Raw genomic sequence first — 23,755 nt, 5'->3', positions numbered from 1 at the left:
CCATCATGTGCCAGCAATGCCCCTCTGCCATGTACATTGGTCAAACTGGACAGTCTCTATGTAAAAGAATAAATGGACACAAATCAGACGTCAAGCATTATAACATTAAAAAACCAGTTGGAAAACACTTCAATCTCTCTGCTCACTCGATTACAGACCTGAGAGTGGCTATTCTTCAACAAAAAAACTTCAGAAACAGACTCCAACGAGAGACTGCTGAATTGGAATTAATTTGCAAACTGGATACAATTAACTTAGGCTTGTAGAGACTGGGAGTGGATGGGTCATTACACAAAGTAAAACTATTTCCCCATGTTATTTCCTCCCACCCCCCCACTGTTCCTCAGATGTTTTTATCAACTGCTGGAAATGGCCCACCTTGATTATCACCACAAAAGGTTTTCTTCCTCCCCCCCCCCCACCTGCTGGTAATAGCTCATCTTAAGTGATCACTCTCCTTACAGTGTGTATGATAAAACCCATTGTTTCATGTTCTCTGTGTGTGTGTATATAAATCTCCCCACTGTATTTTCCACTGAATGCATCCGATGAAGTGAGCTGTAGCTCATGAAAGCTTATGCTCAAATAAATTTGTTAATCTCTAAGGTGCCACAAGTACTCGTTTTCTTTTTGCTGGTTATCCGACTACTATATAACATCCTCAGTGAATGACTTTTGTTTTTGAAAGATGCTATTGTACCATATTTCACTGTCTCATTTTATTGCTCAACACTGTGTTCACGTGGACTATCCCAGAGATCACATCTGGCCACTTCTGGGGTCAGGAGGACATTTCCTGCTAGTTTTCTCCACCTTAATTCAGCACATACTCGATTTATATTCTTCCTTTCAACAAGTTTTTGCCTTCCTTGGAAATACAGAGATACATATCTGCATATTTCTTGCAGTCTGTGAATTTCTGGGTATTCACTGTTCTATTTTCTGCCCGGGGTAGGCCAACAGAGCATGATCTAGGTAAACAGCAGCATCAAGTGACCTGCCTCTGACAATGTGCAAGATGGGATCTTAATCACATGAGCATCCTCAGGGTCATCTTAGCATATGCGCAACGCACCTCACGTAGCATGGGATCAGGATTCATCACCAAATTTTTTCCACTGGTTTTATCATTAGCTTTCCCAGCCCGGATACTGATGGGAAGTGCAACATTTTTGCTGATCCATGCCCCCCATCCTCAGGATAAAGCCTCATAATCTGAAATGGGGAAAACACCTCTGTGTTTGTGCCCTAGCAATGGCCCAACCTAGTGTGTTGTACGTGTTGCAAGTCCTAGGGCCACCCCTTACCAGAGGGAGCTGACCCTAGCAAACTAATACAGAGGAGAGCTGTTTTACAGCACAGACCATGTTTCACAGCCAGAGTGTGGGCGGTCATGCCTAATAGTTGGAGCTGTTAGCCAAGGGTCAGAACCAGAAGCTGGAACTAGGGTTAAGGGTCAGAGCTGAAGTTGGAAGCCAGGAACAAGAGCTAGGCAAAGAAATAGAGTCTGTCATAGAAGCCAGCTAGAGAGCCACCCAGTTGCACAGACAAATTCCTGGCATTCCCTTCAGGCTTAAGTAGTGTGCCTGGACTAATCGGGTAGAAACACTGCCAGTCAGGCCCTCGATGGGCAGCATATCCAGTTATCCTTGGTTGCACAAGGTTCACAGCCCATTAATCGCTCCTCTGCAAGAGCTGTTCGTGGTGGTGCAGATATTGCAGTGACTCACGGACCCAGGCCCTCGCCCTGTGGATCCACACACCATACTAAAGCAGCAAAGAGTCCTGTGGCACCTTATAGACTAACAGACATATTGGAGCATAAGCTTTCGTGGATGAATACCCACTTTGTCAGCTGCACGTAGTGGAAATTTCCAGAGGCAGGTATAAATATGCAAGCAAGAATCAGGCTAGGGATAATGAGGTTAGTTCAATCAGGAAGGATGCAGCCCTCTTCTAGTGGTTGAGGTGTGAACACCAAGGGAGGAGAAACTGCTTTTGTAGTTCGCAGTCTTTGTTTAATCCTGTCTTTGTTTAATTCCACTACATGCATCCAACGAAGTGGGTATTCACCCACGAAAGCTTATGCTCCAATACGTCTGTTAGTCTACAAGGTGCCACAGGACTCTTTGCCGCTTTTTCAGATCCAGACTAACATGGCTACCCCTCTGATACTTGACACCATATACTAAGACAGCCATCACGTTCCCACAAGTCATGGGTTACCAGTGCACATGGATTTGGGTCAAATTGGCAGGATCTTCCTTCATAATTAAATTCAGTAATTGATTCTTTAACAGGAAAAAGGAAAAAAGTGAACTTTCTCTTAGCAATGGGGCAAATGGAACCCATACTGAAATAGTCTGCCTAATATATGATTTCTTCATCTCAGGTTTTCCCCATAGTTATGTTATTTAGTGGATGTTAAATATTAAAATGCTTGTACATTTTGATATTTTGAATTCTATTTTAATAAAAATCCTTCCTTCTCACATTAATCTTGGACAAACATATGTCCCCACTTTTCAATACATTATTTATTTAATTAGCTTTCTCATTGAACTGAAGACTTGCTAAAAGGCTTGCTGTTGTTTTTTTAGAGGAAACATATATCATGTAATTATTCTTTTCTTACAAGATAAATGTTGACCATTTAATTACATGGGACTCGATTCAGCAAAACTTACTTTCATGCTTTGTGGCTCAGAAAAGCTTCTCAAGCCTTCTGGTCTCCACAGCTGTGAAGGATAATCACTGTTCCCCAGGGAAGGCTGCAGACTGCTACATTAGGCATTATGCACTATTCCACTGGTGACTGCCAAAGAAGAAAGGTGAGGAGAATCTGCTGAGCATACTCAGGGATTCCCACTCAAGGTGGGAGAGAAAGAGAGAGAGAGAGAGAGAGAACCATATACCATACCAGTTACATGGCTTAACGTCCTTTGGCGCTCAAATGCTGGCTGGGTCAAATTTCTATTTCATATTATTCTCCCAGGCTCTTGCCAGGAACCAAATATCAGGTTTCAGTTTCCTGAAAATTTTGCATTTTAGTAGACGATTTTTTTCCATTTTTGGATTTTCATTCCCTCCCCCACAAAAAGATATAAAAACTCCAAAGAAAAATGTCATTTTCAATGAAAAAAAAATATTTTACAAATTAGACCATGATGGCAGCTGGGACCCCAGGGCAGGCAGCTGAGACTCTGGGCACAGGGTGGCCGCCGGGACCCTAGATGCAGGGCTGGCAGCCAGGACTCTGGGGCTGCTGCAGCATTCCCCCACCTCTAGTTCCCGCACCTCTGGTTAATGTTGTGAAGCTGAATATATACATTTGAACATATCAAAAAAATTGAAGAATCCAAGATGAGAATAAATTCTATTTTCAGTATACAGAAACTTTTACAAGTGAACATTTATAATATGAAAGGCATCTTCCAAAGCCAATTTATTAGATGCTGGATATCAACCAGGAACTGGCATATTGGCTTAATAATTAAGATTGCCATTGTTCACAAGATAGATGGAGAGGAGAAGGAGGGAATAACCATTCTGAACTACAACTCTTTCACCTGTCACCTTTTGCTTCAGAAATCAGCTGATCAGTTAGCTTGAAGTTCTTTAAGTGGGCTGTCGGACTCAGAAGCAGTATATTGAACATAAAGAAATTACAGAACTTGTCATAATTAGCATTCCCAAAATTATAGACATCTTATTAACAAAAAAAGGAAAAGAAATCCCTATACTTTGTTTATCTATCCTCCATAGAACTATCAAAAAGATCATTCCTTTTAAATGGGCACAAGGGTAGAATCTTTGCCTGCAAAAGTAATCTTCTATATATACACACTAATTTAGAGTTATTTAGTGCACAAAAATTCTGCTAATGGATGAAAAGACTGTCTCCTAACTTTTAAGATTATTTATTAGTAATTTATGAATACAGTTAGAATGAAAATGGCTGTTGTTTTCAGAATTCATTTTTCAGCCTGTAGTCTTATACCAGATGACACTCAGGCTCTGGTTCTTTGGGAATACACATCAAACACTGGTTCATAATTTATGTAATGACATATACTTGGACATTGATTAGATACCTTATCAGCCCTGTAATAAAAGAAGCATAACCTCTAGTTTATCATTCATTTATCTGAAGTAATTTTGAATAATATCACAAGATTGTAATGTAATCATTATGCTGTACAGCATGTGTGGGCCAATACACTACACTGTCAGTGTCAGAGGACTGTCATAGTTCATACTACTTAATTTGCTCACTTCTTATACATTTATGAAATTGGAGTCAACAGTCCAGTACAGTAATAATATTCTGAATGAGATATTTACACAAATTGTTAATAAGATGTTCAAGGCAAGTGCAAGAAGATGCACGACAAAACTGGTTTTGTGGCTGAACTTAGAGAAAAGATGACCTTATAGTCAATGAGTTGATTGAATGTCCTTTGACTTTTACATCAAAAGTACCTAGAGATTGCGTTGATATTTTTTCTAGTTATAACAATTAGGGAAGATGAAGTTTTCTAGCAAAATGCTTAAATCACATGGTGAAAGCAGGATGCTTGCAAGGCAACGAGATGCATTATTTCTCCAATATATTTTGTCCAGGTTTTGGAGTTAATGATGTGGACTAGTCAAAATAAATGAGGGACAGTTCTGTATTGCTGACTCTGGTAAGGGTATCTTTTCTGCTGAAATAGAAAATAGAATGCAAAAGAGTGCTGTAAGGACTAGAACACAACAGGATACAATACATACTAAAGTACAGCTTGTATCTATCCTCCATGTTACTAATTCTTGTGATTTTATCATGATATTTAATGTTTTACTTAAAGTCCCAGCTCCTGGAGTCAAGTGATTACATGAGAATTTCAGCTTTCATTTTTAAAGAAAGTTTCTAGCCCTTGTGGTTGAAGAGAAAAGCTTGAAAATGTAATCCTAAAAGAGTCAAAAACCAAGAAAGCTCAAAATTTATTTTTTAAAACAAATCTCATTATTTTTAAGCAAAGCTCATGTATTTTTTCATGCCTGACTCATGATTATCGAATATTTGAGGTTGACAATATTGTATCCCTTAGTAAGCTTGTAATAAAGACAGAAAAAATATCCATAGTAAGGAATTTCCAGAGCAGAAAGAATGGCCAAGAGTCTGTGAAGCTGATATGATGTCTGGATGATGGACCAGTAGTATGGAAAGGAGATCACCTCATGTGAAATTTTAACCACTCCCTGCAAAGCTCCTTGTGCACCCCTGTGCTGGAAGCTAAACAGATAACCCAGCACTCTGGTCACTTAGACACCAGTCAGCTCCACTGGAGGAGGGTGATTCCAGATATGCAGCAAATTAGTTGATCAGTCCGGGAGAGCTGATGAACCAATTGCCATCAGATGAGGGTACTCCTGGGGGAATTCTGCACCACTGCACACGTGCATAATTAATGAGCCATGCATATTTTAAAGTTTTTGTGCAGAAAAAAGCTTTGCCAAAAAGTTGCTGCAGTTCCACCTTTTGCCCACTAAAGGGTGCTATGGTGCTAGAACAGAGCAGCATCAGCAGAAAATAACTTTGGCTGGAAAGTTTCTGCAGTTCTGCCTTTTGCCCACCAGGGGTGCTGTGGTGAATGACAGAGCAGCAGCTCCCAGTCAGCTAAGGAAGAGAAAGAGCCTGCCTTCTTCACAGCACCTGTCAGGCAAGGTCAGGAGACAGGGGCTATGGGGAGACAGACAGTGTGAGACTGCTGGAGGATCAGACAGGGGCTCATAAGGGCTAGTAGGGAAGGACAGACTGGGGCAGGGGCTGAATGGGAGTGAAGACAATGGGCCACAGCGGGAGGGAGTTGCAGGGCCATATGGAGATAAGGGGAGGGGGTGCAGGGCAACACGGGGATAGGGGAATGGGTGTCTGAGTGTGCGTGGTGGGACACATGTGGACGGGGCAGATGTGCCTGACAGAATGGGAAAGGCTAGGGGTCATCCAGGGTCTGCATGGGGGAAGCTCCCTAACAATCCCTCCCCACTCCTGCAAAAAAACTGTTCCACACTCTTACCACCCATACCCAACAACCCTCCAAGTTCACACCCATGCTCCTTCCTAGGAATTACTTCCCTTTCTCTCAGCTCCTCCATTACCCCCAACTCCCCCAAGTCTTTGCACTGCTTCTGAGGGGTGCGGGAAATACAGTTCTGTATTGTAGTTTACATGAATTATTACTCAGAGTTCTGTATTAATATGCCTAGTAAGGAATCTATTTGTAAAAAAAAAAAAATTCCTGAATCTTTTTTGTTGTCTGTATTGTTACAGACATACTTGCTGACAGATATTTTTAAATAAATGACCCAAAATAATTGAAATTGGTGAATCATCTTGTGATTATATTGTGATATTTTCACAAATAAACTATGCAGAATTTTGCAGAATTTGAAAATATTGTGCACAGAATTTTTAATTGGTTGTTGCATAATTTTTAATTTTTTGGTGCAGAATTCCCCTAGGAGTAGTTGAGGGTATAAAAGATGACATAGAAAGGAAGTAAGCGGGGAGGACTTGGCCAAGTTGAGCTCAGTATGTGCTGAGATCCCAAAGAAAGGAAGTAAGTGGGGAGGACTTGGCCAAGTTGAGCTCAGTATGTGCTGAGATCCCAAAGAAAGGAGATGTCTGATCCTCCCTGGCCCTGTGGGAAAGGGCAAGAAACACTGTAAATACTTTAAAAGAAAAGGAGTACTTGTGGCACCTTAGAGACTAACAAATTTATTTGAGCATAAGCTTTCGTGAGCTACAGCTCACTTCATCAGATGCATGCGATGAAGTGAGCTGTAGTTCATGAAAGCTTATGCTCAAATAAATTTGTTAGTCTCTAAGGTGCCACAAGTACTCCTTTTCTTTTTGTGAATACAGACTAACACAGCTGCTACTCTGAAACCTGTAAATACTTTGCTGCATGAGACTGTATTGGTGTTGGTGATGGGAATATAAATAAATTCACAAGAAGTTGCTAGCTACTCATGGAGTCTGAGAGCATCAGAGGATGGGTGGCCCCATTTACATGAAGTAAATCTGTTACATGAAGTAAATTATTACATGAATAATTCCACTGAAGTCCATGGAGTTACTCTGGATTTTTATACTATGTGAAAATGGGGGCAGAATCTGGCCTATTGACTTAAATATCAGTTGATGCTGCTCAGTACTTTACAGAATTAGGCTCTAAGGGTTGTAATCTAAGTATTTGACCTTTCAAGCCTTAATTTTATGAGTTTGGTCTTATCACTGGCTTTTTGTGCTCTATGGCAATGTATGAAGTGACAATATCAGACAGCAGAAGAGCAAACACTAGGTTAGCATAGAAGAATGAAAAAATTGGCTGTAGAGGATTTCTAGGATTTTTCACTCAGGCTCTTCCTTAAATACACTGAAGTTATGGTAGTGAAAGGGCTGCGATCTCGAATGCAGAATCCGAATAGATCAGGCACTATAATAAAATGAAGAAGGCCAGAAGCCCCAGTAGAATGAGGGATGCTGTTGCAGACTCACAACTCTGAAGTGGGATTGATGGATAGAAAACTCTGTGACAAGTGGCACTAAGATAATGATTGTTGGGCAGTATGAGCTATTACAATATGATGAAAAAAATGCAAGATTAATGATCTTGAACAGGGTAACTTGCTTAAATAATGAAAAAGGAACAGAATGAAATCAGAATGATAATATTTATTTTAAGATAGGTAATCAGAAGAAGAAAACTACATTTTTTCCCAAAGCATATTAGTTTAATGGAACTAATCCTGCAAACACATTATTACTGAGTAATAGTGTCCTAACAGAAGCAGTCAAAGCACCATTACTAAGGGTTTTTTTAAAAATAGAGCAGGGAAAGTTTTAGGAAAATGCACGGTAAGGAACAATCCTGCCCTAGCAGTGTGATGGGCAAGATGACTTAATAGGTCTTTTCCATCTCTGGTTTCTATGACTATGAACAGAAATTTAAATACTATGCTTTAGACTGTTACTGCTCTTCTGTCAAAGATAAATAATTACTCTGATGAAGAAGTAGAGGATATGTTTACTGTTAAACAATTAAATATTGTCTTGCATTCAAAAAAATTCTAGACTAAAAGACAAATGAGTTAATCATCAATCTTGTATCCAACTGTTATTCATGAAGAATTGAATCCCATTTAAGATTTTATTTCCAACAGAATTCCTTACTGTCTTGTTTCACCACAACTTTGTTGGCAATCAAAAACTCTGACAAATCTCAGCATTTGCCTTCAAGGTTTATGTAATAAAAACGATATTCAGAATACAGTATACCAGATTATCTCTTCATAAATACCTAATACAGTCCATGAAGGAGTGGTAGCATCTTATGATATGCTAGAATGTTATAATTACTGTAGCTATCACACTGTGAATATTTATTTTGTTAATATTAGATATGTGATGAAGATCAAATCATAGTAAATGACAGTGATTGTACCAAACCTGGGTCAGAAGCAGATGATACATAATAAAAAAGAGGACTGTGATGCACTGAACAGCTGGAATATCTAGGATGGGTAACAGCATGCAAAAGTAGAAATAAACTTGAAATACTGGTCTTCATTTGAGCAATACATGGCACATAAAACAAGTTGGGGCACATCTGGAAGGACAGAAATTTAAATATGATAGAAATGTATACATTTTTGCTTGAAAAATAGAACATGCAAGAAGCTGTTCACATGTAAAAACTGACTTTTACTATAATCTTAAAATAACTAATGTTTTTTTAAGTAGAATAAAGTAGAAATAAGCAAAAGGAAAAGGTGTCAATGTGGACAAAGATGTCAAACTAGTATAAGTTATTGAAATAATGGGTTACTAAAAATGGTAGATCTGGTAAAATGAACGATACTAAAAAATTAATGCAATTTGGAGTACTGTGCAAAGTTCAAAACAAGAGGATATGGTTATAGGGAAAAGTGTTTCTTTCTGACCTCCACAATGATTCACTTCTTTCTGACCTGCACAATGGTTCACTACTCCCCATAACATACAGAAAATTCCCATTGACAATTCCAGTGATGTCAATACCAGTGATGGAAATTAGTTAATGATATCTGATTGTTTTAGGATATTACAAATATTTCATTAAAAATGTTACATGAAGTGGAGGTATTTTCACATACTGTGATCTTTCGAAATGCTGTGCTGAATATGAGTGCAGCTTTGCTTCAAAGCAAATTCATCCCTTAAAAAAAAAAGGCTCTGGATGGGGGAAGAGTGCAAAAGGCTGTTCAAGGGCAGGTAGCCAAATTAGAAACTGTTTCAAATTAAACTGAATCAGACCTTTTATTGCTCACTCTCTGCAAACATTTATGCAACAGCTCTGTTTTTATGGATATTTGTAAAGAGTACATTTCAAGCATGTAGCCAAGATCGAATATGTTTTGTAACAATTTGAAATTAACTTTAGGCAGGTGCGGAAGTAGGTTGTAAAAGACAGGTCATCCAGTGAGAAACTAGACCATATGACTTAGATCAGGGGTTGGTAAACCGTGGGTCAATACCCCAAAGTGGGTCACAACCCCATTTTAATGGGGTCGCCAAGGCTGGTGTTGGCCGTGGGTTCAAGCAAGGCTGAAGCCCAAGCCCAAGCCCAACCACCCAGGGCTAAGGTTACAAGTCCCCCGCCCAGTGCAGAAGCCTTTGGGCTTCAGCTTTCCCCCCCCACATCCCCCCACCACCTGAGGTCATGTAGTTAATTTTGTTGTCAGAAGGGGGTCAAAGTGCAACGAAGTTTGAGAACCGCTGACTTAGATGTTTCTATGTAAAAGTCTTTGATAATGTTATTTTTCTGTGTGAGAGGCACAAACACTCCTCCTTCCTGTCTTATCCACGATGTAAAAATAAACAAACAATAAATAATAATAAAGTTGACTTTCCTAACAACTTGATGCAAATTTTTCCTTAAATAATAACAACATTTCTTTACGTTTATATAGCACCTTCCCTCTGCAGATCTCAGAACACTAAAAATATTTGGGACCAGATTGTACCACTACCACACACCTTTGTGTAAGGCAGGGGTCTCAAATATGCAACCCGCTTGTGCCCCGCAGAGTCATTTCCTGCGGCCCACCATAGCTCCCACCCCGCCGCCCCCCTGCCTCCGCCCCAACAAGCATGCCACATCCCCGCTCCTCCACCTACCTCCCAGCGCTTCCCGCCGCCAAACAGCTGTTTGGTGGCACTTAGGACTTCCCAGGAGGGAGGAGGGAGGATGCAGCGCGCTCAGGGAAGGAGGCAAAGAAGAGGCGGGGCAAGGGCAGGGATTTGGGGAAGAGGTTGGAAAAGGGGCAGGGAGGGGGCGGAGTTGGGGTGGGGACTTTGGGTAAAGAGTTGGAATGGGGGCAGGGCAGGGTTGGAAAGAGGCAGGGCAGGGGCGGAGTCTCATGAAAAGGGTGGAATGGGGGCGGGGCTGGGGCTAGAGTGGGGGGGGGTTGTATCTTTGTATGAAAAGTCAGTGATGTGGCCCTCTTGCCAATGTATTAGTCCTCATGTGGCCCTGGTGGTGATTTGAGTTTGAGATCCCTGGTGTAGGGGAAAATGCAGAACTCCAAAGGGAGCATTAATTTCCCTGGTGTGAAAGATGCATTCACTCCCCTACATCACCAGCAAACTGCACTGGCTGGAGCCAAGGTGTGGGGGGGAGTTCAAAGCCCTAAATCCTGCCTTTCCCTGCCTTTTTTTGAGTGGGTGGTAGAAGCAGAAGGATTGCAACTGTGGCCATTACTTTGGCAGTAGGAAGGATCCCTCCCAACCCTCACTAGAATAGAGCCACTAGCAAGGCTGTGATGAGTTTTCTTCTCCCTCATGTATTCTGTTATCTTCTCAAATATTATATTGCATTTTTATTTACAATTTTCAAATTGGATTAAGCACCTGTGTTTTTAAATGGAAAATAACGAAGGTGTGGTATAGCATTCTTTCAATGCACTGAAGGCACATTCTCAGCACCTACTTATTCTAATTTGCTTTCCTTTGAGGTCATGTTTTAATTCCATCCTAAGTATTCTGCTCTTTTTGAAACTATGACAAATAGAAAAAAACATGCTTGAAGTTTTTCCAGGATCTTTGCACGTACTTATGGCTCTTGGGGAGAGAAGAAGGTAGGTATCTGCTTACTAAATTAATGACATACAGCATAAAAGATAACAATGCAGCATTAAATATGCTAAAAACATTCTATAAGTCCATAAAGCTTTTGTACATAATTTCTCTGAGTTCAGCTATGGAACTTAAAGGCTCATAATCCAGGAAGGCCAACCAAACTGTTCATGGTTCGGAGAATACTGTAAGCCTATATATAGCAAGGAAAAAATAACTGAAATCTTTCCAAAAATGCAAGAGTGTAAATTACTACTCCTGAAAACATGGATACTGCTGTAAATATGCTATATAGTGACACGGTCAAGTACCTCAAGACCTCAAATTTTAATTACCTTAAAAATCAGATCTTCTTTTAGTCATTGTGCTTCAGTTATACTGATATGTTTTGTTATAAAATTACTCCCACCAGCTTTGACTAATTAGAAAACAAACCAAAATAAAACAAATTGCCGCTTTAATTTAGGTCACAATATAAACAAACCTGTGCAGAGTGCCCTCTGCAATAGCGGCACACATTTTACTTTAATTTAACATTATAGCTGCAACTTTGTAAGGTCATTCCTAGCTATTTTTAAATTAGCAGAATAGCCCAGCAATGCCACTATATCTGAGAATTTGTTAGCATTTCCCTTATAATAGCCCTGTTTTTAAGGGTCCTGTAACACTTATATTTCTATTTATACTGAGGGGAAAATTGGCAAATAAGTTCACAAATCAGACACATTTTTAAAAAGGGTTTTAAATTATGTTGTCTACCTTTGACAAAGAGTTGTGCAAAATATACAGATCTTTAAAATATAATCTCCCTTCTATACAGTTCTAGAGTTAATAATGTAGCTCAGTTGTGGAAATAAAATGCCTGGGTCTCAATTTTCAGGTCTGGCCTAGAATCACTCAGTGCAGAACCTAGTTTTGGGGCTGTTCTGGGGGAAAGTTCAGCCCACCACTATTTCAGAGCAGCCTGGCCCAAAAGTGAGCTCTGGTAGCCAGGAATAGCTGGAGTACACAAGTGCAATAGCAACTCACCATTTTCCCAGCCATCCTCCCAGTATAGGGGACTGTAAGGGTGGTGGCACAGATTCACTAAACCGGTTCTGCAGGTCTACATGTCCAAGGGCTCCTCTTACTTGGGGTAATTCCTAGGTAGCTGATTAAGCCATCATTATGGCTCCTTTGCACCACCAGAGTTTCACAAAGGGGTTGTACGAGATCTAAGACCTGGGCCCTGACCAAACAACATGATTCTTTGTTAACATGCAAGGAAGCTTCTTCTCCAGAAACATACGTAGCTACCACTTCAGCAAATAGAGTATCTCCATCAAGTATTGGTAGGAATACTGCATTTATTATATCCTGTTTTCAGACCAGCCACTAGACAATTTCAAACTGAGCAGATTGTACAACAATAGTCACTATGTTAAATGGGGCACTATCTCTTGCCCCCCCCCCAACTGGCTTTTATGTGTTATCTCAAAAGTACTGCTCTGATGTTGCTTCAGTGCATCATTCCCAGAGCAGCCTTGACACAAAGCCAAAACCAACACTTGAAGCACCATAAAACCACACTTGCTCCTCACTTTTCAAAGAGTTGAATAGGTCAGGATTTAGCCTCTCAACTCCTATCGATTTTAGAAGAAACTATGTGGCTTAACCCTATCCCCTGCAACTCTGAATATGTCGGGGACAGGTCATAGGCCCCCAGGATACTGTACGTACCTTACCATATCATTGTGAAACATACTTTTGCTAATATAATATACATTACCACTAAAACTATGTCAGTACAAATAATTACAATCATAAGATTATGATGTTAATTGGCTTAGAGGACAATGGGTTTAGTAGACAACAGATATGAGAACTCCAAATGAAAAAGGTATTACTCAGGTTATTATTGGTAATGTTGGTAAAATTCATTATTTTCTTTATTATCTATATTGTGCCATAGCTGTGCTTACGTATACATAAACTGCATATTTATGTGCCAGGTAAGTCTCTGTTCTGGATATATGTCCACTGAAATCTTCATCCACAAAGTCTAGGGATGTGTATGGGACCAGAAATTTGGAAGTCAGGAAGATTTGGATATCAGAATTGTCATATTAGCATTAACATACTTTGAGCACTGCTGATGTCTTTTAAAACTCCCACACACATGCTCAGTGAGTCACCCTCTCTCCTCAATGGCTGACAAGTCACTCTCTCTCTTTCTTCCCAAGCATGGGGAATGGGTTGGGGCCAGGAAGCTCCTTTCTTTTCCTTATCCCTGAAGAGAGATCCAGGGCCATCCAAAGGGTTATCCTCTTCCCCTTTCCAGCCAAGTTAGGAAAATGGAGAGGATCCAGTTACTACAAGAATCCCTTTTGGCCAGGTAGGTGAGTGATAACTTAGTTCTGCCTGCTCTAAGATTGCAGTCTTGCTTTTGTGGCAGCTACCAAACATAAAATGGAGCCTGTGGTTATTCTTCAAATGCACATCGTAGTCTCTTGACTGGCACTAACATGATGTAAAGCACATTTATGTTTGTACTGAATGAACAGAACCACAATAATTAACCCAAAATATTGTTCCAGGAGGAATTATGTGGGATAATGTTTTCCAGAAATGTTATGTCACAAAAGGCCAAATATTATGCAGTTCCTCTGCTGGAGCCTCCAGTAAGTCATGTGTCATAAAATAAAGGGAAGGGTAACCACCTTTCTGTATACAGTGCTATAAAATCCCTCCTGGCCAGAGGCAGAACCCTTTCACCTGTAAAGGGTGAAGAAGCCAAGATAACCTCGCTGGCACCTGACCAAAATGACCAATGAGGAGACAAGATACTTTCAAAGCTGGGGGAAGGGGGGGGGAAACAAAGGGTCTGTCTGTCTGCGTGATGCTTTTGCTGGGAACAGATCAGGAATGCAGTCTCGGAACTTCTGTTAGTAAGTAATCTAGCAAGAAATGCGTTAGATTTCCTTTTGTTTAATGGCTGGTAAAATACACTGTGCTGAATGGAATGTATATTCCTGTTTTTGTGTCTTTTTGTAACTTAAGGTGTTGCCAAGAGGGATTCTCTATGTTTTAATTCTGATTACCCTGTAAGATGTTTACCATCCTGATTTTACAGAGGTGATTCTCTTACCTTTTCTTTAAATTAAAATTCTTCTTTTAAGAACCTGATTGCTTTTTCATTGTTCTTAGGTCCAAGGGTTTGGGTCTGTGTTCACCTGTACATATTGGTGAGGACTTTTACCAAGCCTTCCCCAGGAAAGGAGGTGTAGGGCTTGGGGGGATATTTTGGGGGAAGATGTCTCCAAGTGGGCTTTTCCCCTGTTCTTTGTTTAACACGCTTGATGATGGCAGCATCGTGTTCAAGGATAAGGCAAAGTTTGTACCTTGGGGAAGTTTTTCACCTAAGCTGGTAAGAATAAGCTTATGGGGTCTTTCATGCAGGTCCCCACATCTGTACCCTAGAGTTCAGAGTAGGGAAGGAACCTTGACATCATGTTTAACAAAATGTTAGGTTCCAAAAGATAGCAGTAAGGGCTACAAAATTTGGTAGCCTGTTGCATGTGCTTGTAAATTAAATGACTTATGTATTGACTCATGATACTTCTTTCCATCTACAGTTGCTAGTTTAAGAGATGGCCCATATTAAAGCAGGTATTGTACAACAGCCAAAAACACTGGTGTTTTCATAGCTGAAGATGCTGTTGTGTCAGCTATCCTACTTCTAAGGGACATAATATATTTTGAGCCTGAAATGGTAGTTTCATCCAATGTCAGCACAGTTTAATTCAAACTTTTTTTGTGTGTCGCAAGTCTTGCATCCATTTGGAAATCTGTTTGCTGCAACTTGAAGGTGGGGTGGAGTCTGTAGGAAACACTAATAGAATCTTGTAAGTATACAGGGGATTAACATTTCTACATTACAGCCAAAATAATCCTTCACTTCTACTGAGTATCTGATATCAATCTGTCTGAGACCTGCCCCATAGCAGATTTATCGCTAAGAGTAGACATATGTCAATGAAAGTTTGGTTCAGTTCTTCTTTTTCTCATCATCATTCCTTTGCAAAATGGAGTTCTTCCACCCTATTGTTTTGAGATCTGCATTGCCAACCCGAAGCTCCGCAGCATGATTATCAAAGCAAGGAATATAAACTTGGCAGATGCTGTTCTCTGTCTTGGCCAATCATATTTTATTTCAAATAGTGAAAATAACAGTTCCAGCTACATAAAAGACTTAGCTTTAGTTTGTTTAAACAAAAAAAAAATCACACAGGATTTCTCTAAGTAAAAGCCAAAGTCAACAAAAGATTGGTACTTTCCCCCACAAATGATAATGCATTCAGTCACACAATGCTCCCCAAGTCTCCTTCTCCCCAACCCCTCTCCCAGCACACAAACATATAGAATCTTTCACTTAGCAGTGAAACTCCAAAAGAGTTGCTTATCTAGCCTTTCCATTCACTCATCTCCCACAATGTATAATGTGTGAAGCGCAGGAAACTGATTCAGTTAGAATCATTAGGCTAAATTTCCTGGTGATGCAACTCCATAATTTCACCCACATACTTTCTATTATTATTATATAGCTAATTCTTTCTAAATGGCATCTGCCATATTATTTGTGAACAGTGTATGATAACTGTAGGAACCATATATTTGGAGCCAGCAAGGGAGGATTGTGTTAAGGACTGCTCGCTGCATATGCCCTCAGGGAACAGGGAGGAATGAAGTTGAATGGGGCTGCCACCCTGGGAAAAGTGTGAAGTACTGCAAGAAAGGGTGTAGCTGTGGGTTATTCCCCTTCCATTTCAGGCTGCTGTGGAGGTGGTGTTTCACCTTGAAGAAGCATCCACCAGGTACTGTAGCTCCACACTGCCAATTAAGCAAACCTGTTGCTAAATGCCACCATTTGTCCATTATAAACCTTTTCTCATTTACTTTCTGGGCCTGATCCAAAGCTCATTGAAATTACATTGACTCCAGTGGGCTTTATATCAGATCCTGTCACTCACTAATAGGCAAGCCTTAAAATAAAACCTTGCTCAACTATATGCAGAGACTAATACAGTTTTGAATCATGAGACCATATTTGCTTCATTTCCATACTAAGGAGGCTACTAGATAAGCCGATCATATACCAAAAAAGTTCTCTTAACCCAGTTTTTGTTGTTTTACTCTTTCACCAATTTGAGTACCCTTGCCGGTAGTTTCCACTTTATTTAACTGAACCAGCTATTATGACAAAATCCAAAGTAAGATGCTGAGTCTTTAAAAAGAATCTGCATTTCTTATTCTTTTTTAAAAAAGTACTATATTCACGACTGCCCATATTTACTCAGAACCATCTGTTACTCATCTAATTAAAATATATTTGTAATGAGCTTATTAGGGCACAGAATATGTCCTGAACAGGATGTTAGTTAAGAAACAATTGGTTTGGAAGATAAGGTAACTTAAACTCCTGTTAGTTTAACACAATAATGCATTGATATTTTAACCCAATATAAGAGCAAATTCAAAGAGGCCATGCATTCACATATTTTATAATAATTTTCTTTCCAAATATGTTGCTGTTCCTTTCTAATACAGAGTCAGATGGCCTCTTATAATTGCAGTATCAAATCTTTGCCTCAATTTTCAACTGCAGGTGATTTCAAATGATTAAAGATGCACAACAGGGAATAAACAAAAATGCTTACATGCAATTATTTTTAATTAGTATTTGGCTATAAAGTGTATGCCTTCATAAAAAAAGTCTGTTATTCACATAAACATCTGTTACCATACACACAAGGAAACACACTGTAAGTCTGTCATCACATCACCAAAACAGAAAATACTAAGGAAGGCTGGACAGGAAAGCCAACACTTTGAGTTTTTAAACAAAAGATATAAGCATAACTGCCAAAACAGACACAGCACCACACCTTTCAATTAGCGTAGTTCACAATCAAAGGAAGAGCTATTACCAATGGAATTATACTTGAAAATGTTAAAATAGATGGAATTATTCTTTGAAAACAATAGAATCCGTAAGCATAAGACAATTTCAAACTCTTTACTAATTTTGCACCAGCGAACATAATCAAAAGGTTTCCTGTTTGCACAGTTTCTGGTGGGTACTCTTCTGACAATTTTTTAAAATCTTATTTTTGTCCATTATTTAAGAACTCTTCCCATAGACACCTCACACCCCACCAAAAAAAATAAAATAAAATAAAAAAAATCTGCTATGGAATTAGCACATGAAGAAACCCACAATATTAAATTCTGGCCTAATCTTACAGAAGCCTACTCCGGGAAGTAAGTTAAGCATGCGACAAACAGCTAAGTCAGAGAGATATATACAGCAAAAGAAATTAATACCACAGTAATTGATAGGTGGAGATGAGGTTGCTCTGTGGAATACTGAGAATAAAATGAAAAGGAGGTATGAGAGTACCTTGCACATGAATTACTGAATCAGTAGAAATTGCTGGGCTCTGCTGTGCAGAAGCTCTTGGAAATGCTTTGCTACAGTGACATCCCCAGCAACTGAAGTTAACACGTTACTTTCAAGTCTATAAAAATCTGTAGCATTATTAAACACACAACTCAAGAGCAAAAATAACTTATCTTAATTTGCATGAACACGAAAACAATAATTTAATTAAACAGCACAAATGACAATATATATTATTGTGCTGCAAGGATGTCTGTAGTTAGATTAGGAAAAATCACTGCATATCGCTTGTAACCTTACGGGGACCAATAATCAATCATTATACTAAAGCCAATGTGGATGAAGATGCCACATGCAATCTTGAGGAGCATATGCACCTTGACCCATTATTTGTAAGCACAAATTCTTCCACCTGGATGAGGAGTCATCCCTCATATGATCTTTCTTTCATATGCTGTTAAAGAAGGCCCCTCGGCCCCAGCCACCTATTCAGACCAGTACCTCTGTGCCCAAAAGGAAGTCAAAACCATCCGCAGAGTATATAATGGTAAAGATGACCCTCTGCCTGAAAGCAAATCAGAATCTTTTCCAACTCCCTTTGATTTACAAACCTTCTCTTGCATATCAGCATTTCATATATCTTCCAAAGTGTCAGAAATGTGAAAGCCATACATTATGTGTGTGGAATGGCCCAGTTCATTATTATCATTTTATTTATTTAACAAATACTGTATTTAATCAGGAGAAACAGACAGCTACAATAGTTTATTGCAATCATACAACACAACAATAAATAAACATTGCACATTAAGTAGTAGGTACAAGGATAACTGAAACATCCCACATAAAAAACCCTCCTAAGAATTCCTCACTAAACAGACAGTATTCACAAACCTATTGACAAAGAGCTCCAAAAAGATGAAGTGGTAAATAAAAAAACATCAGGATCAGAAAAGGTAGGTTTTACATTAGGAACAAGCAAATTTGTTCCTGGGGTGGCATTCAGAACAGAACTACGGTTCTTCCAGCAGATTTTCCATAACAACATAACATGGTACAGAGTCTCTCATAAATAAAACAAGCTGGATGAAAGTCTAATCTGCCTTTTGGTGATAACTAATTTCTCATACACTAAACAGCAAATTACCATTTTTCAGTGGTATATATGATGTTAGGTGAGGGTCAGCATCCAATAAAGCAAAATCCTTGGGTAACTTATTGGTGAGCATGTATTACAAGTCCCCCTCTGTGCCAATTCACAGAGAATAGAGCTGTAGCACAGCTACAGAGCTTTAGCTCAAGATGTAGTAGTTTTTGCTTTTAACTCTGGAGTCCCCCAGTTCAATCTCCACGTGTCTGCCAAGAAGGAAGCCATCACACTTGCCATCTTCAAATTCAAAATTCCCTCACTCCCAAATGCCTGCGGTTTGGTTTGGTTTCATTACCTGATGCAACAAGGATGAGACACAAATTCAAGGAGACGGATGGACTTGTCCGAGGCAAGCTCTTAGGGCTCTTCTCAGCAAAACTCTCACTTTTTCTGATTATAAGGCAAATGAAGTTTGGCTCTTAAAGGTACCTCTATCTTCATAAATTCAGTGCGAGTTCTGCACTATTAAGTTGAGCAGGATTTGGGTATCAGTCACTGTGACAGATGGCTAGGCTCAAGTTTGTAAATTACAATTGCCTCGACTTTATTATCCATTCTCATTAAATTTGCCACAACACCACTGTAGGGCAGTGGTTCCCAAACTTGTTCCGCCGCTTGTGCAGGGAAAGCCCCTGGTGGGCCGAGCCGGTTTGTTTACGTGTCGCGTCTGCAGGTTCCGCCGATCGCAGCTTCCAGTGTCCATGGTTCGCTGCTGGAAGCGATGGCCAGTACATCCCTCAGCCCATGCTGCTTCCAGCATCTCCCATTGGCCTGGAGCAGCGAACCGCGGCCACTGGAAGCCGCGATCGGCTGAACCTGCGGACGCAGCAGATAAACAAACCGGCTTTCCCTGCATAAGCGGTGGAACAAGTTTGGGAACCACTGCTGTAGGGGGCGAGAATAAAGTTGGTACTTTTCTTGATTTCCGTTCTTGGTTCAGTCTTTCATCTGGCTTAAATAAAAGTATAATTCAGAGTTGACTGATGTCTGTGGAGATGACAAAGACCCTGGTAGAGAAAAAGCAAACAGAGGGATTCCGCCAACCTAGCAGTGTCCAGCTTACCACATCCTGGAGAGTCTGCAGGCCCTGTAGTAAGAGAGAGCCTAGAACAGGGGTGGCCAACCTGTGGCTCTGGAGCCGCATGCAGCTCTTCATAGGTTAATATGCATCTCCTTCCATAGGCGCTGACTCCGGTGCTGGAGCTATAGATGCCAGCTTTCCAATGTGCTAGGGAGTGCTCAGTGCTCAACCTCCTGCTTTGCCACAGGCCTTGCCCCCACTCCACCCTTTCCCCTGAGCCTGCCTTGCCCTTGCTCTTCCCCCCCACACCCACCGGAGCCTCCTGCACACCGCATAACAGCTGATGGCAGTAGGCGGGAGGTGTGGTGAGGGAGCAGGAGACACTGATTGGTGGGGCTGCCGGTGGGCAGAAGGCACTGCAGGTTGGAGTGGGGGGAACTGATGGAGGGCTGCTGACATATTATTCTGGCTCTTCGGCAATGTACATTGGTAAATTCTGGCTCCTTCTCAGGCTCAGGTTGGCCGCCCTGGCCTAGAAGGTGCACTGATCTTAGCAGCACTAGTTAGACTGAACTGTTGTCCCAGATATATTGATTCAATCCAGCGATGATTATAATTTATGATCTGTATTGTGGTAGATCCTACTCAGGATTTGATTCTAGTTATGCGAGGTGTTTTACAAACACATGGGAACACATAATTCCTGCCTCAAGGACCTTATGTGCACTGGTAGCTGGAATCAGACCCAGAGAAGGTATGTATACTTCCATATTTAATGCATAGTTGCAGAGTTTAAGGTTTGGAGATGAACTAGAAAGGAAGGAGGAAACATTGGAAGAGATAGTAGATGTTACAGCTCCACTTGATTCTTGTTTTTTCACATTTGAAGAAGAAAGTTTTAAACGCAGTGTCTGATTTCAGTGCAGCCAACAATGAATGAAGACCATTGAAATTTCAGTGAATATTCAAGGAGAATCAGTTTCTTCATAGGAGTAATTTGAGATGGAAGGAGATGTGAATTGACTGGATTCTGCTTTGTTTGAGTAAAGGGGAATATAAATTAGGGATTGTGAATGGGAAACGTCTACAAATGCCAAATGCATTGGAAGGATCTGGAAATGCCATCCCTGTTTTCAAATAGGAAAAGGCTGTCATAAATAAGTACAATCAAACAACATTTCCACAGTGCTTTAAGTATAAAAGGAATATGGTCGCTTTGGATGACACAAGAGACAGTGGCATGGAAAGAAAACACTGACCGGGGTGAAGGAACTGGCCACCAACTCACCTCACCACAAAAAAGCCACTGAGCAGGGCCTCATTTGAATTGTGAGCAAGAGGTTCAGTTAAATGCACAGTTACACAAAACTATGAATGACACAGTCCCAATCTGAAATTTTACTCTTAAGCCATTTGTAAATATAAGGCCCATTGCACCTGAAAGTGTAAAACCACAACAACAACAACAAAAAACAAAAACAAAAAACAAAAAAAACCCACCGCCTCCCCTTAAATTGCTAAGCAAATCAGTTTGGGGTAATTCACACTTTCTATAAAAGTGGCAAAGAGTCCTGTGGTCCTGATGCATCTGACGAAGTGGGTATTCACCCACGAAAGCTTATGCTCCAATAAGTCTGTTAGTCTAGAAGGTGCCACAGGACTCTTTGCCGCTTTTACAGATCCAGACTAACACGGCTACCCCTCTGATACTTCACATGTTCTAGAGTACATGCCTCATCTAGATGTGACTACAATCTTTAAATTCAGATAATTTAAAATATGAGTGAGGACATATCTGAACCCAAAACTACATGAAGAAGAGATGGAGTTCAATTTACAACCACCACAAAGTAAAGAGATTCAATGTAGCTAGGATCACAATAGGATCAAGGGGTTAAAAATAATAAATCTGTATTTATCTTCAGATTTGGCTTGGAAAATATTTATCTGCCAATGCTGTTTCAAATGAAAAGTGAAAGACACACTGAACAGGTTCTACAAAGCACTAATATTGACTCATACTGACCTACATCATGGAGGAACAGCCAGACTAATTCTGAACATGCTGCTTAGAAATGAATAGTAATTGACAGTACCAGAAAAGTGATTCATTCTCGGTAACTAAGTGCAAAACATAGAAATTCTTTGAATAGCCTTGACAACTACAGATGTTTTAGTTTCAAATTTTTAAGAACCCCAGGATAAGAGAGCAAAGAACATCACGGGGGAAAAAGCTGTACTCAGCTTTGTCTGTGATGTTTTATACTTATTTGTGTTTGGCTCAAAATAAATTGTGAGTTGTGACAGAAATACTAATGCAATGTACCCAAGAAGTTCAAACCCTAAATTTAACCTACACCTTTAGAGCTGTAAATTATAGCTGTGTGTGAGATTCTCATTACATTCAGTGGCAGAAAGATAGAGGAGAGGAACTCAATCTATTCCAGGAGTGAGAAGTTTTAAAAATCTGCATTAAAGTGGTAATTAAAGAAAATTCTTCAAATAAACAATGCTATGTATTGAATAGGACAGTGTGTGCATATCTTTGCTTATGGTTAGGATTAAAATAAGTATCATGTCTAGAAGAGATTAATTTTAGTTTGTTTTTTTTTAATTAAACTCCACCCAGAAACATAGTACTCCTATATCATACAGCTTTAAAGGAATGTTCTACTTGGGGCCCAAGCAGTGCTTATTTAAATACGAAAATATATTGCAAGTAACCATGTTTCCAAGTCTTAAGATTTTATCGTGATTGTCACAATATTTGGTGTTTTCCTCAAAGTCCTAGCTCATAGAGTCAGGTGCTGGCAAGAGAATCTCAGCTATCATTTAAAATTAAAAAAAAGGAAAGTTCCTAGTCTTCATAGTTGTGGTGAGAAATTTGAAAACATGAACCCTAAAAGCTCAAAAACTAGCAGGCAAATAAAAAGGACCCAAAATATATTCTTTTTAAAATCTTGTGAGTTTTTAAGTCAATCTCATGACCGGGGGGGGGGGCTGATTCATGATGTGGAACCCTTCAGGGTTGGCAAACTGCAAAGTTGAAAAAAAGAAACAATTCAGTTACAAGTGCCAGCTAATAAGTCACCACTAATGCTAAACAGACAGATATCCACACAGCTGATAAAAACTGCTCCAAATACCCCAAACTCCAGTTTCTCAATCTAACTCATTATTACCAGCTTCTTTGGTCTTCTCTAGGATTCCTTTTTTCAGTGCTGCTACTCCTGAGGCCTAAAGCTCTTTTCCTTCAGAATCCTGGTTACTAGTTGCTGTTCCTGCTGCTCCTCTGACCTGCAGCTCCTTTTCGGGGCCTATCACAGGTTGTAGTCTCTAGTGTTCCTTGCTGATAATGCTGTAGTGGGCAATTCCTTCCTCTCCAAATCACTTCCACAGGCTGCAGTTTCTGCTCCTCCTGAAGCTATTATGTTTGCAGCCCCATCACATCTCCTCTCACAAGCTGCAGCTTCTGTTGTTCCCATTGCTATTTTAGCCTGCAGCTCCTTTCCCTCTTAATCTCACAGGTTGCAATCTTTGTGATTGCTGCTGTTGCTATGGCCTGCCCCTCTTTCTCTTCCCAATTCTTTTCACAAATGGCAGTCGCTAACCAAGGTCCCAGTCCCTCTCCCACTGAGTTAGTGGGTGCTTTGCCATTATGTCTAGGGCCCTACCAAATTCACAGTTGTGAAGAATGTGTCGCAGACTGTGAAATCTGGTCTCCCCCGTGAAATCTGGTCTTTTCTGTACTTTTACCTTATACCATACAGATTTCACGGGTGAGACCAGCGTTTCGCAAGCTGGGGGTCCTGACCCAGAAGAGGGTTATTGTGCAAGGTTATTGTACAAGGGTTGTGGTATTGCCACCCTCACTTCTATGCTGCTGCCTTCAGAGCTGGGTGGCCAGAGAGTGGCGGCTGCTGGCCAATGGCCCAGCTCTGAAGGCAGCAGCACAGAAGTAAGGGTGGCGATACCATACCA

The 23,755-nt window shown here is 40.3% G+C and overlaps 1 long non-coding RNA gene across 1 annotated transcript in view; it reads right to left on the bottom strand.

Moving 5' to 3' along the window:
- Window positions 1-23,066, bottom strand: part of LOC122461034 — a 38,714-nt gene extending 15,648 nt beyond the window's left edge. Inside the window, exon 1 of the long non-coding RNA XR_006282720.1 lies at window positions 22,957-23,066. This is a non-coding gene — a long non-coding RNA (uncharacterized LOC122461034). The remainder of the gene's footprint in view (window positions 1-22,956) is intronic.
- Between the last annotated feature and the right edge of the window lie 689 nt (window positions 23,067-23,755).

This window comes from Dermochelys coriacea, chromosome 7, assembly GCF_009764565.3.
Source record: "Dermochelys coriacea isolate rDerCor1 chromosome 7, rDerCor1.pri.v4, whole genome shotgun sequence".
Lineage (NCBI taxonomy): Eukaryota > Metazoa > Chordata > Testudines > Dermochelyidae > Dermochelys > Dermochelys coriacea.
The sequence above is the reverse complement of the archived record's forward strand: the minus strand, read 5'-3'. Positions and strand labels throughout refer to the sequence as shown.